Raw genomic sequence first — 12,677 nt, forward strand, 5'->3', positions numbered from 1 at the left:
TTCACGGAAGGGAGGGGGATAAAGCACATCAGAACCGCCTTATACCACCCTCAGGCCAATGGCGGCGTGGAGAGGTTTAATCAGACTCTCAAGAACGGGCTCAGAGCACACATGGCAGACGGCCTACCATTCTCATCGGCACTGCAGAGCACCTTACTCCATTACCGAGCAACACAGCACGCCACGACTGGCAGCTCTCCAGCCCTCCTGATGCTGGGGCGTGAGCTGCAGCTTCCCTTGGACCGTCTACGCCCTCCAGTGGAGGACACGCAGGCGGAGACACCTTCCCCAGGCGACAGAGTGGCAGAGCGGCAACGCAGCATGAAACAGCGGTTCGACAGCAAGCATCGTGTGAAACGCCCTGCATTCACAGTGTTGGATTGGGTCCGAATCCGTCAACCCAGTCGGCCCCACAAGCTGCTCTCGTTCTGGTCCGCGCCACAGCAGATTACGGCACAGCTGGGACCAGCCACCTTTCGCCTGTCCGACGGTTCACGTTGGCATGCCAGTCGCCTTAGGCAGGTGACGCCACCGCCCACCTCGCACCAGGCAACTGTAGCTGATCAGCGTCACACAGATGGGGACTGGGACTTCCCAGGTGCACGGCCTGGGACCCCAGCTGGGCATCACCCTGAACCAGATGCGCCGGCCGAGTCTCTGCAGCCTGGGAATCACCCTGAACCAGATGCGCCGGCCGAGCCTCTGCAGCCTGGGCCCCATCCTGTTCGGGTCCGCCAGAGGCCTCCTTACCTCAGAGACTATGTTACAAACCTTTGAAAACTTTAGTTTAGTGCATGGCCTGTCATGTGGCAGAATAACCCACAAGGCTATGCGTGTAAACCGGCAGTCTACCCGGTTTATCCAGTCAGGTTGACTGTTTAGGCCATAATACTGTTTTGTGCACTAATATGTTCTAAGCCTACTTGCAGTTGTTCAGATGCTTGAAGAAGGGGGGGTAAATGAAGCATACCACCATAGGCTGTAGTTGGGAGTCACGACAGTGTGACGTCAGGCCGGAAAGGGCCCTGTTGAAAAGTGTGTTGTTTCCCGCCGGTGCGGGGTCTTACAATAAACGCCACAATAAGCACAGTCAGTGTCCGTGTATAACTGGACATAACAATGATACGCTTCCATCCAGTGCTACCATCAACCCTATACCAAAAGGCACCTTACAATACTACCAGTTAGTCAGCTAGCTACTGTACAGATATGGGGAGAGAATGTTAGCTAGCCGTGATGCTAATCTTCAATTTCATTGACTTAAGCTAAAAGCGTGAGGGATCACAACAGTATCTTAAGATTCCCAGTTGAGTTGGTTTATTCTGATAATGGAAACAAAACATTTTTATACTTGTAGGGGGTTGTTTCAAGTAACCTATTGTATGAGTAAATTCATTTTATTTAGTGCATTTAAGAAAACAAGGCCCATAAGAAATTTGTAATGAGTTGCATTGGCACACACAGAACAGCTACACACCCCGACGGGCATGATTAGCAACGTGCAGAACTGCCACTGTACTATCATACTGTACTGGCAAGTGCATTTTCAACAGGAACTTTATACAAAATAATAAATCATTTATTCTCACAGACATTAACTGAGGGATGGCTTGAAGCACTTCAAAACCTGAGTCAAATACCCATTGTTGTAGCCAATTGTGATGATCTATGTTTCTGTGTGCTATTGCTTACGTCTGTGTGGTGTTTATGTTGTCACATTTGGGGGATGGAAGGGCATGATGCAGTGGGAAAAGTAGGCTAATTGATTGGGGTGGTTTACTTAGATGAGTCAGGGTTACACAGGTGGAGGGAATGAGGCACTAGGAAGCAACATTTCTAACCGTAGTGGTGTCGCGGTGCTCAGTGTTTTTTTTATCTGTTATTATTGCATGTTTTGAAGTGTAGGCTATATTTCTGGTACGATTACTGGAAATAAAGTTTTTTAAAGATTAATTACCTGGCAGACATCCCTTCCTGAAGGACATTACGTGTTGGAAAGTTGCAAACTGAAGGTTGAAAATCAAATCACTTATTCCCTCTAGCAGCAATACTGGTGGACCGATTGCAGCTAGACCCATTGTTACCTCATGTGTGGCAAATTGGTTGGAAAATATCGGGGGCAACTGTGGCTCAGGAGTTAGAGCGGGTTGTCCAATGATCGTGATCGTAGGGTTGGCGGTTCAAATCCCAGCTCCTCCTGTCCACATGTTGAAGTGTCCTTGGGCAAGACACTGAACCCCAACCTGTTCCCAATGAGCAGGCATGGCAGCTGCCACCATTGGTGTGTGAATGAGAGGCCATTGTAAAGCGCTGTGGATAAAAGTGCTATATACGTGCAGTCCATTTACTATTTTACCATTATTTTACAGAAGGATTCAATCATTCCGGGCTTCCACATCTCTCTGCTCCCCTCTGTCTTTGAAATCCACTGCCCTTATAATTCATTCATGACAGTCCTCTTAACAAAATCACCCTTAGAATAAGGGCAGAATGCTTTTCCGGCACATCCAACATTTAATTTCCCCAAAGAGCTGAGCTGTTCTCTGATTGTGTTCATCGAATATGTTTGGTGTTTGCACTGGATGCGACTAATGGGCCAAATCAAATGAGCTGTCTGCTGAATTTAAAAAGACCAGGGCCGCGTTTCCCAGATATGATGTACCTTGGCAATCTACGACGCTTCTTAAGGTATACTGTAGGCTAATTGGTGAAGAGACAGTTTTTCCTACGTAGTGTTTCTCTGACTATCCCTTAGTGGGCGTCTGAAGATATATTGCCAAAAGTATTCGCTCATCTGCCTTTACACGCATATGAACTTAAGTGACATCCCATTCCCATTCTTGGTTGTTCTCAAGAGTTTTGTGATTGGTTGTTCACATTGGAACACGTGATAGAATAGGGGTATAAATTTGCGAGCGCATTTGAGGGTGGATTCACGCTGTAAACCTCCGCGAAATTCAGATTCGGATGAATTTCGCGGAGGTTTACAGTGTGAAGGGATGGCTGTTGTATGTTCGGTGAAATTAGTACTGTTTACAAGTTACTGTTGTTTCGAAATGCAGAGGCGAAAGGACCTATGGTATTTACAGGACGACATCAGAGCCATGTAATTCCTGAACTTGAAATCCACGTATGGGTGTTTCTCAGAATTCGGGCTAATTTCAGTCCCCAGGGTGTATTTTCAATAAAAACACAATTTACACAAGAAATTCACATATCATTAGTTAGTATAGACAAAAACAAACCTAGACTTTTAGCACATTTAATGTTTTGTTTGGTGGTAAAATGTGCTGTTTTGGTATTGTCCCCAACCCAGACTTTTCAAAGGTATTGCCATATCTCACACATTATTTGTTATAAATGTATATATTTTTTATATAAATTACTTCAATGTTACTTAAACTAATATATTGCATGCACACATTAATCATACATATCCATTTTGTACTTTATTTTGTTGATTATCTACCTGTCCCTCAATATCGCCGTCATCACCATCACGCTGTACATAATGCACTGTACAGCCTTTTTTTTGAACAAATGTTTATTTGGTAACCATGGTAACCTGAGGTCATAGAGGAGCGTGATTTTTTTTACCAACCAACTTCTGCCATAACCACGCCCCCGCGAGTTTTCATTGGGTTAGGGTTAGGGTTAGGGTGTCCAATGAAAACTTGCGGGGGCGTGGTTATGGCAGAAGTTTGTTGGTAAAAAAAGCACGCCATAGAGGAGAGCTGAATCCCAATCTGAGTGCGCACACCGCACTTGCGGCCCCTCGCACTTGTGGCCTGAGGCCTGAGCACTTAATTGACGTCAGCTGGAAGGGCCAGAGGGTGCAGGGCCGTGAATTAAATGGGACAGCACTCCAGTTTCGCTCAATGCCCCTCCCACTTCGTTTTCATTGGCTGCCGCGTTCCTCCGACGCAGAGGCTGCTCTGACGCTCCCTTCAGCTCTGCAAATTGACCGATTGACGTCTGTTTTAATTTAATAATAATTAAAAAATAAGGTTGGGTGGGATATGTTTGCAGCATGTGGATTTCAAGATAAATGTTGTGTTATCTGCAAATGTCATAATTTATGTGTGATGCACTCGGATCATGACTCGGATGCACTCAAGCACTGTGTCACATGAGACGCGGTGGGCTGTGGGTATTTTCTGCTCCTAAGTCCGTGAAATTGCGGACTTTCAGTAAGTGCGGTTAAAGTGCGCAAAATGGCGGCGTGGCGCACTTGTGGACCTAGCAATTCCGTTTTGGGACTACCCTGAGCCCTTGTGGACTTAGTGGGAACGCGCATGTAAGGGCACAAGGCCGCGAGTGCTCTGCACTTTCGCCTAAGTGCGCGATTTGGGATTCAGCTGAGCTCTTTGCTGTCAAGCAAGAAGACTGCTGTCTAAAGGCCGTTTCAGACGGGGAGCGATATTCCGCCTGCGTTCTCGCTCGGATCAGCGGGGGACGCACGCGTCCTGCGCGCAGCGGGGAAAGCTGACTACAATTCAGCTCTTATCGCGGGCGGGCGTGTGCACCAAACGAGCACGCGCGCGACAATTTAACGGGGTCGCGCCCGCTTGCCGCTCCGCCTCAGATTGTCCGCGGCTCCCAAATTGTCCGCTCGCCTCTCTCATTGAAAATGAATTACAATGCGCGGATATCGCTCCTCGTCTGCCTCAAACGCACTGGAAAGCTGAATCCCAAATCGCGCACTTAGGCGAAAGTGCAGAGCACTTGTGGCCTTACATGCGCGTTCCCGCTAAGTCCAGAAGGGCTCAGGATAGTCCCAAAACGGAATTGCTAGGTCCACAAGTGCGCCACTGCCGCCATTTTGCGCACTTTAACCGCACTTACCGAAAGTCCGCAGACTCGCAATATCGCGGACTTAGGAGCAGAAAATACCCACAGTCCACCACTTCTCATGTGACACAGTGCTTGAGTGAATCCGAGTCATGATCCGAGTGCATCACACATAAATTATGACATTTGCCGATAACACAACATTGATCTTGAAATCCACATGCTGCAAACATATCCCACCCAACATAATTTTATAATTATTATTAAATTAAAACAGACGTCAGTCGGTCAATTTGCAGAGCCGAGCGGAGAGCTGAGGAGCGCGTCAGAGCAGCCTCTGCCTCGGAGGGACGCAGCAGCCAATGAAAACAAAGTGGGAGGGGCATTGAGCTAAACTGGCTTGGGAATGGTTGGCGCCCAGCTGGAAGTGCTGTCCCATTTAATTCAGGGCCCTGCACCCTCTGGCCCTTCCAGCTGACGTCAATTAAGTGCTCAGGCCGCAAGTGTGAGGGGCCACAAGGGTGGTTTGCGCAATCAGATTGGGATTCAGCTGAAGAGTCAATTGACGCGCTTCATTTGACTCGCCTCATTTGACGCTCCTATGGCACACTGCAGGCGTCAGCTTTGATAGGGAGCTGATTTAATTTAGATTGATTTGTCCCCATTTGACGCTCCAAAATGTAAAAATTTTTGAGTAGAAGCGTCAAGGCAGTTTGACTCGCCTCAAAACGCTTTTCGCCTCAAAACGCGTGATCAGCCATTTAAAACAATTGGTGTACTTCAAAACGCTAGCGTCAGACTCTTCCAGTGTGTCTGGGGCTTTAGGCTTGTACACTTATTAGGCGTCATTACCATATACATTGTAGTTCTGTATATTTAAGGGGAGACACTACAGTCAAAATGGTGTTTTTTCTTCCCAACTTCAATTTTCAGATTTGTTTAGATTCTTCTACTATAACATGTATACTATCACTACATTAACAGAGAAATGGCGAGACTTGATTAAAAACTGCTATCTTCCAATTGTTGTACCTGTGAAACAAGCATATGAATTGATAATTCTTATCTTTATCGGCCATTTTCTTATAATTACGTTTTTTCAGTACCTGACGTCACTCGGTACCTGCTATCTGAACTTCCAGGGCAGGTGCATTCACTTAACTTTACATACTGATTCTCAGATGTATTCTGCAAATATTTACAGCTGGAATTGTGAATATCTTGTTGTCTTTTCATTTTAGGTTGCATTTCCTGTCTAAAAATACACCCAAAAAGTATTTTTAATGGGTGTATGCAATCTTTTTTCAATATCTTTTGAAAATAAGCTTGTATTCACAAACCCAGCTGTAAATATTTAAGTTTTTAGTATATTGTCAAAACAAAACTAAAACTTTAAGCCTGACTTTATTCATTGTTTAGATAGTAGGTACCAAAATGTATACAAATGTACGCATATTTAATTAGTTTAACTGTATTCAACTGTAGTGTCTCCTCTTAAAGAATGTGAATTATGTTTTACCACTTTTATATGTAATTCAGTGTAAGTCATATGTAGCTAGCCAGTTTCTAGTTTGCTGCTTGTTTTGGAGGGGAAATTAATTTATTAATTAAATAAAGTGACATTTGTGTTTAGGTGTGACATGGCAAAAGCAAAAGCTAACAGAGACCGGATAAAAAATTATCCAGAGAAAAATCAATTGAACTCTCAGAGAGAGAGAGAGAGAGAAAGATACCGTAAAAGAAGGGATGCAGGAAAATTTAAATCGGTTACTGTGATGAGCCCACGAGAACACAGACAAGAGAAGAAGAGATGGAAAATTAATCAGCAGAGGAAGAGAGCAAGGGACAAGAGCAACAGAGAACTGCAAGGATATATTTTAAATAATACTCATCCACAATCTCCAACTGATGACCAGCCACAACAAAATCAGAACAGGCATGATCCAAATGAAATAGTTAGGGAGCCTGATTCCTTCCCAACACCAAAGCAGAGAGGACGTAAAAAAGTAAACAGGAACAGAAGAAAGGTCTACCATGATCTTGGAAAATGTCAAAAAAAAGCTTGAAAATGCCCTGAGAAAGGTAGAAAAGTATAAAAAAAAGAGTTGCTTGGCTGTCTCAGAAGCAGGGATGGGCAGTATTTCTATTACTTGTATTTGAAATACGTATTTCAATTACTTTGGAGTATTTTGTAATTTGTAATTGATAAGGCCGATAAAAAATCAAATGTAATTTGTAACAAAATATTTTAGAGTGGAGTAATTTTGTATTTAAAATACTCAAAATACTTTCTCCATGAATAAAAAAATAAATAAAAGAATACATATTCTTATAATATTGGATGTAACAATAAATAATGTTTTATGGCACATGTCCCTAGGGTTTTTTCCCCTTTTTTTCAGTTGAAAAAAGTTGAGCGCAGTGAACAAGTTAATTAGCTAGCTATCTTGCTGCTGTTTAGCTACCTAGACCGTTGGTGGACAGTGAACCGCGCAGCTCTCAGACTTGACAGGCATGCTCACGTGGATGCAAATTGACTCACACTACTAGTGCCACGCTGCTCACGACTTCAGATCATCAAATTCAAAGGATTGTCTGTCAAAGTAAATTATAATCTGAAACTAGTGATCGATGCTAACATGCTGATGACGCTAGTATGCTGTCTCGGCTAGTGTGCAGCATAGCCAGTGTTTAACAAAGCTAGCGATCGATGCTAACATGGTAATAACGCTAGCATGCTGTCTAGGACGACAGAGCTCCTGTCAGAAGTGACAAAAGAACAGTTGAAAACACCATGCCCAACACATTGGAATTCTATGTATGACAGTTTGAATCAGCTGGCCACTTTAAAAAACAAACTACCAAAAATGATGGAAAAACTTCAGCTCCCCCCATTAATAAAAAATACGTATACATAATCAATCAAGCTGTTGTCTTTTATTAGCTTTGCTTAGTTACACTGACATTCTGTGACTGTTCTCTCTTTTTGTGGGGTTCACCAGAGCTTTGTGTATATCATATAGCCCAAGTCCTCCATGTGGACTTTGCAGAAAACTATCTGTGCAAGTATTCATCCGAAATACAAGCTGTCCATTTTGGAGACTCTCATGTATCCCTGCTCACAGGAGTTGCCTATACCAATAGAGGTTCTGTGTCCTTCTGTTCACTCTCTCCCTCAATGCGACACGACCCATCAGCCATATGGGCACATCTGAGTCCTGTGCTCTCCCACTTCAGAGAGGTTTCCCCAAGGCTGACCACACTGCACATGATCAGTGATGGACCAACGATGCAATATCGTTCAAAGAAAAACTTCTTCTTTCTCAGCTCTGTTCCATTCAATCTCGGATTCCAAAAGGTCACCTGGAACTTCCTAGAGGCAGGGCATGGCAAAGGAGCAGCTGATGGGGTTGCAGCTGCCTTGAAACGCAGAGCAGATGAGCTTGTCGCAAAAGGAACAGATATACCAGATGGGAAAGTGCTCTATGATGAGCTCCAGACAGGGGAATCTAAAGTCAAGCTGTTCTACATCTTAGAGGGAGAGATAGAAGAAAAGGACACGTGTACCAGCACAGCTGGAAACAGTACGTGGGACGATGAAAATCCACCAGGTAAGCTTGGACTTGTGAAGACCTCACTATTTTGACATATTGGTCTTTTGACAGTCTTACCTTGATAATGAATTGATTCTCAATTGCGTAATTATAATGACTGTTGACTTTCTGCTTGTAGATTTCCACCACCAAACCAGGGCACATAAAATGGAGGATCCTGAGCTGTTTCTGCTCGGCTCCTGAAGATTACACCTGCTATGCTCCATAATCTGTGGTTCTCAACAAAGAGGTAAACTGTTCAGCAATACAAAAAAAGGAACCGACCACACACACACTCACACACTCACTCTCTCACCTCTACCTCCACAGGTTGAATGTCATGAGGAGAGGAAGAACATGAAGAAGGACACAAGACTGAGCACCCTGATCCCCATCATCACCCCTGATGCCCCCCCGGCTCCCTTTCATACCAGTAAGCTGTTGCATGACCATCCTCAGGGAGCCCTTTGCACCCATATTTCACACTGGTCATCTCATCTCAGCAACTTCCTCCAGCCCTTGCTTTTTTAAGTTGCTCAGAGTCCTCACACACTTTCTAGATAGAATTGCATTTGGGGCTATAGCGATTAGTGATAGGTCAGTCAGTCCATATCAGTAGTGTTAGTCAAAAACCAGTCGGTGTAAACGCACCTGGTGGAGAATCCAGGCCAGCATAATGTTAAACCCATTTGCTTTCCCCAGATTCAGATGGGTGATGCTACCTTCATAGAAGAACCCCTCCACTTGGGCCCCTCTGTGGTCAGGCCTCCACCCAACCCAGGGCCAAGCACATTAGCAAAACCTGTGCTGGAGATACAGCCACGCCATCGAATGGTTATTACAGATAAAGGAATTACAATGGCTTTAGTAGGAGAATGGTGTGTGGTCTCCTATGATGGTGATATTGTGAATGAAATTCAAGTCTCACCAATGTGTTACCCCAATTTGTTATTTTCTTTGTTTTCCTACCTGACTGTTGTTCTAACTTTGTAGGTCGTTCCTATAGAATCAGTCTGTTAAAACTACAAATTGTTCCTGTCTGACATCACTTCCCTGTCCTCTTCATCCTGAAACTGTGTCACTTCCTTTTTCCCATTATAAGGTATTAATCCCGAGTGGGATTCCCCACTCTTGACTAGGATACACTTCCTGTTTAGAGTCCGGTTTGCAAATCGTAACATAGAATAAAACTATTGTCTTTTGTTTGAAACCAGCTTGAATCGACCACATCGCGTGTTCTTTGAAATCTACCTTAAACCAAGTATATAAATACTTTCATAATATTTACCATGGTGTGATCCAGGATGTCGATGATGAGTGTGTCCAGGTTAAAACAATGAGCAGGATTGGTGTCAATCTTTTTTTTTTGGCCTGCAAGGGACAACATTATCTGGTACAGGTATGAAGACATGCTTGGGCTCATGCCAGAGCCTAAACCAGTCACTAAGAGGTATATGATGCTGGATGTTTCTGTGTGGAATGAAGCTTCATCCATGATGGCAGAGAGGTTGGATGTGTAGTGTGTCTAACTGACTTTTGAAAAATGTAAATTTTCACCCTAAGGATGCACTTATAGTTTTACATTGCAATTTCAGGCTGACAAATAAACTAACTGTTGTTCACAGGTAAGATGAATCTTGTTATGGTTACACTATGAATTTTGAGTTTGTTTTATGGGAGATCAATTTGATGTTCATGATTTTGAATCGTTCGACTGACTGATGTACAAATCCTGTTCACAAAGAATGGGATGCACTTGTTTAAAAAGAAAAAGACAAAAAAATCGCATTTATGATCCAGGACGTCAATGATGAGTGTGTCCAGGTTAAAACAATGAGCAGGATTGGTGCCAACTGTTTTGGGGGGATCTGAAAGGGATGACATTATCTGGTACAGGTATGAAGACCTGCTTGGGCTTAATAAATAAATAAATAAATGTGAACAGATTACTAGCTGGTGTTTTGACTGAAAGTCACTTAAACTTGAATTATACTACTACAAACTTGGTATGAAAGAAATTACATCAAATTGTGATCAAAGGTTAGTATCATATGCATTTGTCATCACCAGAACAAAGTGTCATTACCAGAACGGCATTGTCATCACCATCACACTGCCAATATTTTAACTTAAATTATGGTAAATTACAATAATATGCAACAATTCTATATTATTTAAAGATGTTGGATAGTCTGAATGACCACTATATTACTTGCATGGCAGCTACCGCCATTGGTGTGTGAATGGGTGAATGAGAGGCCATTGTAAAGCGCTTTGAGTGCCGCTAAGATGGAAAAGCACTATATAAGTGTAGTCCATTTACCATTTACAATGCCTTTAATATTCGCCATTTATTCAATATGAAGTCATATTTCACGCCTGGGTCGAGTAACTGATCAAGAAGGATGACGCAAAAGTTACTATAATTCATATTTCAACTACAATTCAGTAACTTTATTAAATACTTGATAAGGTAGACATTATTTGAATCTGTCTTGTCTTAAAAGTACAGATTTATCATTTAATTCGTAGTTTCTCCATTAATTAGTGGATGTGATGGTAATGACATTTTCCTGGCAGTCAGAAAACGAACCAAAATGAATAAATTCCTTCAACTTATGGTCTCAACCAAGTTAATAATGTTATTCCTCTCAAAAGGACAGTTGAGTTGATATATACCAATTACTCATATTTGTAACTTTATTTAAAAGATTCCAACAACCCAATTCGGCCCTTATTCTGAGAAACACCTGTATATCGTTTTTCGAGTGTGCCCATAGCTAGCAACGAGCCAGGGTGCGCGCACCGACGTTATTGACACAGAACTCTGTACTGCACAAAACAGAAATATTTTAACCTGTACTAGTCAGATACATGCCAGGGAAGCCAGGAATAGGGCTAAACATGAAATTCGGTGTCCTTATCCTTTAACCAGCCAACTCTCCTCTCCAGCCAGGTGAGGTGACCTGAGAACTTAAACCCTGGGTGGATCTTAGTTGTCTTGGTAAAAACATTTTAGTAGGCTAATTACAACCTTTTTTAACGTGTTTTGAATCTTCTGACATCCATTAATAATTCATCCCATTTATGCAAGTTTTTCCCCCAAATGCCTGCGCTTGGAGACAGGACTGCTCCTCAGGATGACCTACCACCCATTATGTTATGTTCAATTCATGGGTAGTGCATCCTGTCAGGTAGGTAATGCTTATAGGCATTTCAAAATTTCCTACATGACACAATACGCTACTCATGAATTAAACACAATATTGTTTTAATGCAGCCATGATGTATAGGCCTACACGAAGCACGAGTTGGCTGTGACACACTTAATAGAAGGGGACCTTGATTAATTACCTGTGTCTACCCTACTATGGGTCTAGGAGGCCTCATTGGATTTGCCTAATATCTTTTGGTATCCTATATAGTGGTGGGGTAGCCTACAAACAGCCGGAAAAGCCATATGCCATCAAATTGCTCCTTTACATAAGAAAATGTTGTCGCTTTACATAAGAAAGTGTTGAATTTATATTATGGACAGCCCCTATATTTTATTTGTCTCAATACAATTTTAAAAGACAACATTCCCATGATGCGTTATGTAGGCTACGCGCAGGTAGGGTAGATGTGCGCTATATTGCAACTCTCCTTTTATTGTACACTAATGATGTAATTTGTGCAGGTAGGGTAGATAGATGTGCGCTATATTGCAACTCTCCTTTCTAAAAGTATAATTTTGCTCTAATCGGGCTAAAACTATAACACGATGAACGGAGCGCATTGGTAAGGGACAGCTTATGATGGGTTCAGACCGTCCTTAAGAAAGTATCTTTTGGGTAACCTTGGCTTAGGAGGCTCTAGGAAACAGCTCGTCAGCTCCAAGGAGAGCTTAAGATGTAGATGTAGGATGGGCTACCCATGGCTCAGGTGGACCGCCAGGATGCAATGATAATAGTGGTGCTTCTTGTTTCCTTCACTCTGCAGAATGGATCAGCTCTCCTTCTCGTGCACATAAGATAGCCTCTGTGGCGGGGTGTTTTGTATTCCCACAGGTAAAACATACCTGTATTTACACATACCATAATTTTCTCCAGTGATAAAAAGGTAGTTATTGACCACATGTGGCGAGAGTGGAAGCCAGGACTGAAAGGCAGTAGGTTTCTTCTAGGCCTGTAACACACTGAGCTCAGGTGTTCTCCATTTGCTCTGACGACCTTCCTAGCCCCACCCACCAATCCTGCAAGAGAGACTTGTCAGCAAAGCAAGACAACAATGGGTGGGGGGAAAGGGTCGTCA

This window comes from Borostomias antarcticus (genome assembly GCF_949987555.1).
Source record: "Borostomias antarcticus genome assembly, chromosome: 1".
NCBI classification, from domain to species: Eukaryota; Metazoa; Chordata; class Actinopteri; order Stomiiformes; family Stomiidae; genus Borostomias; species Borostomias antarcticus.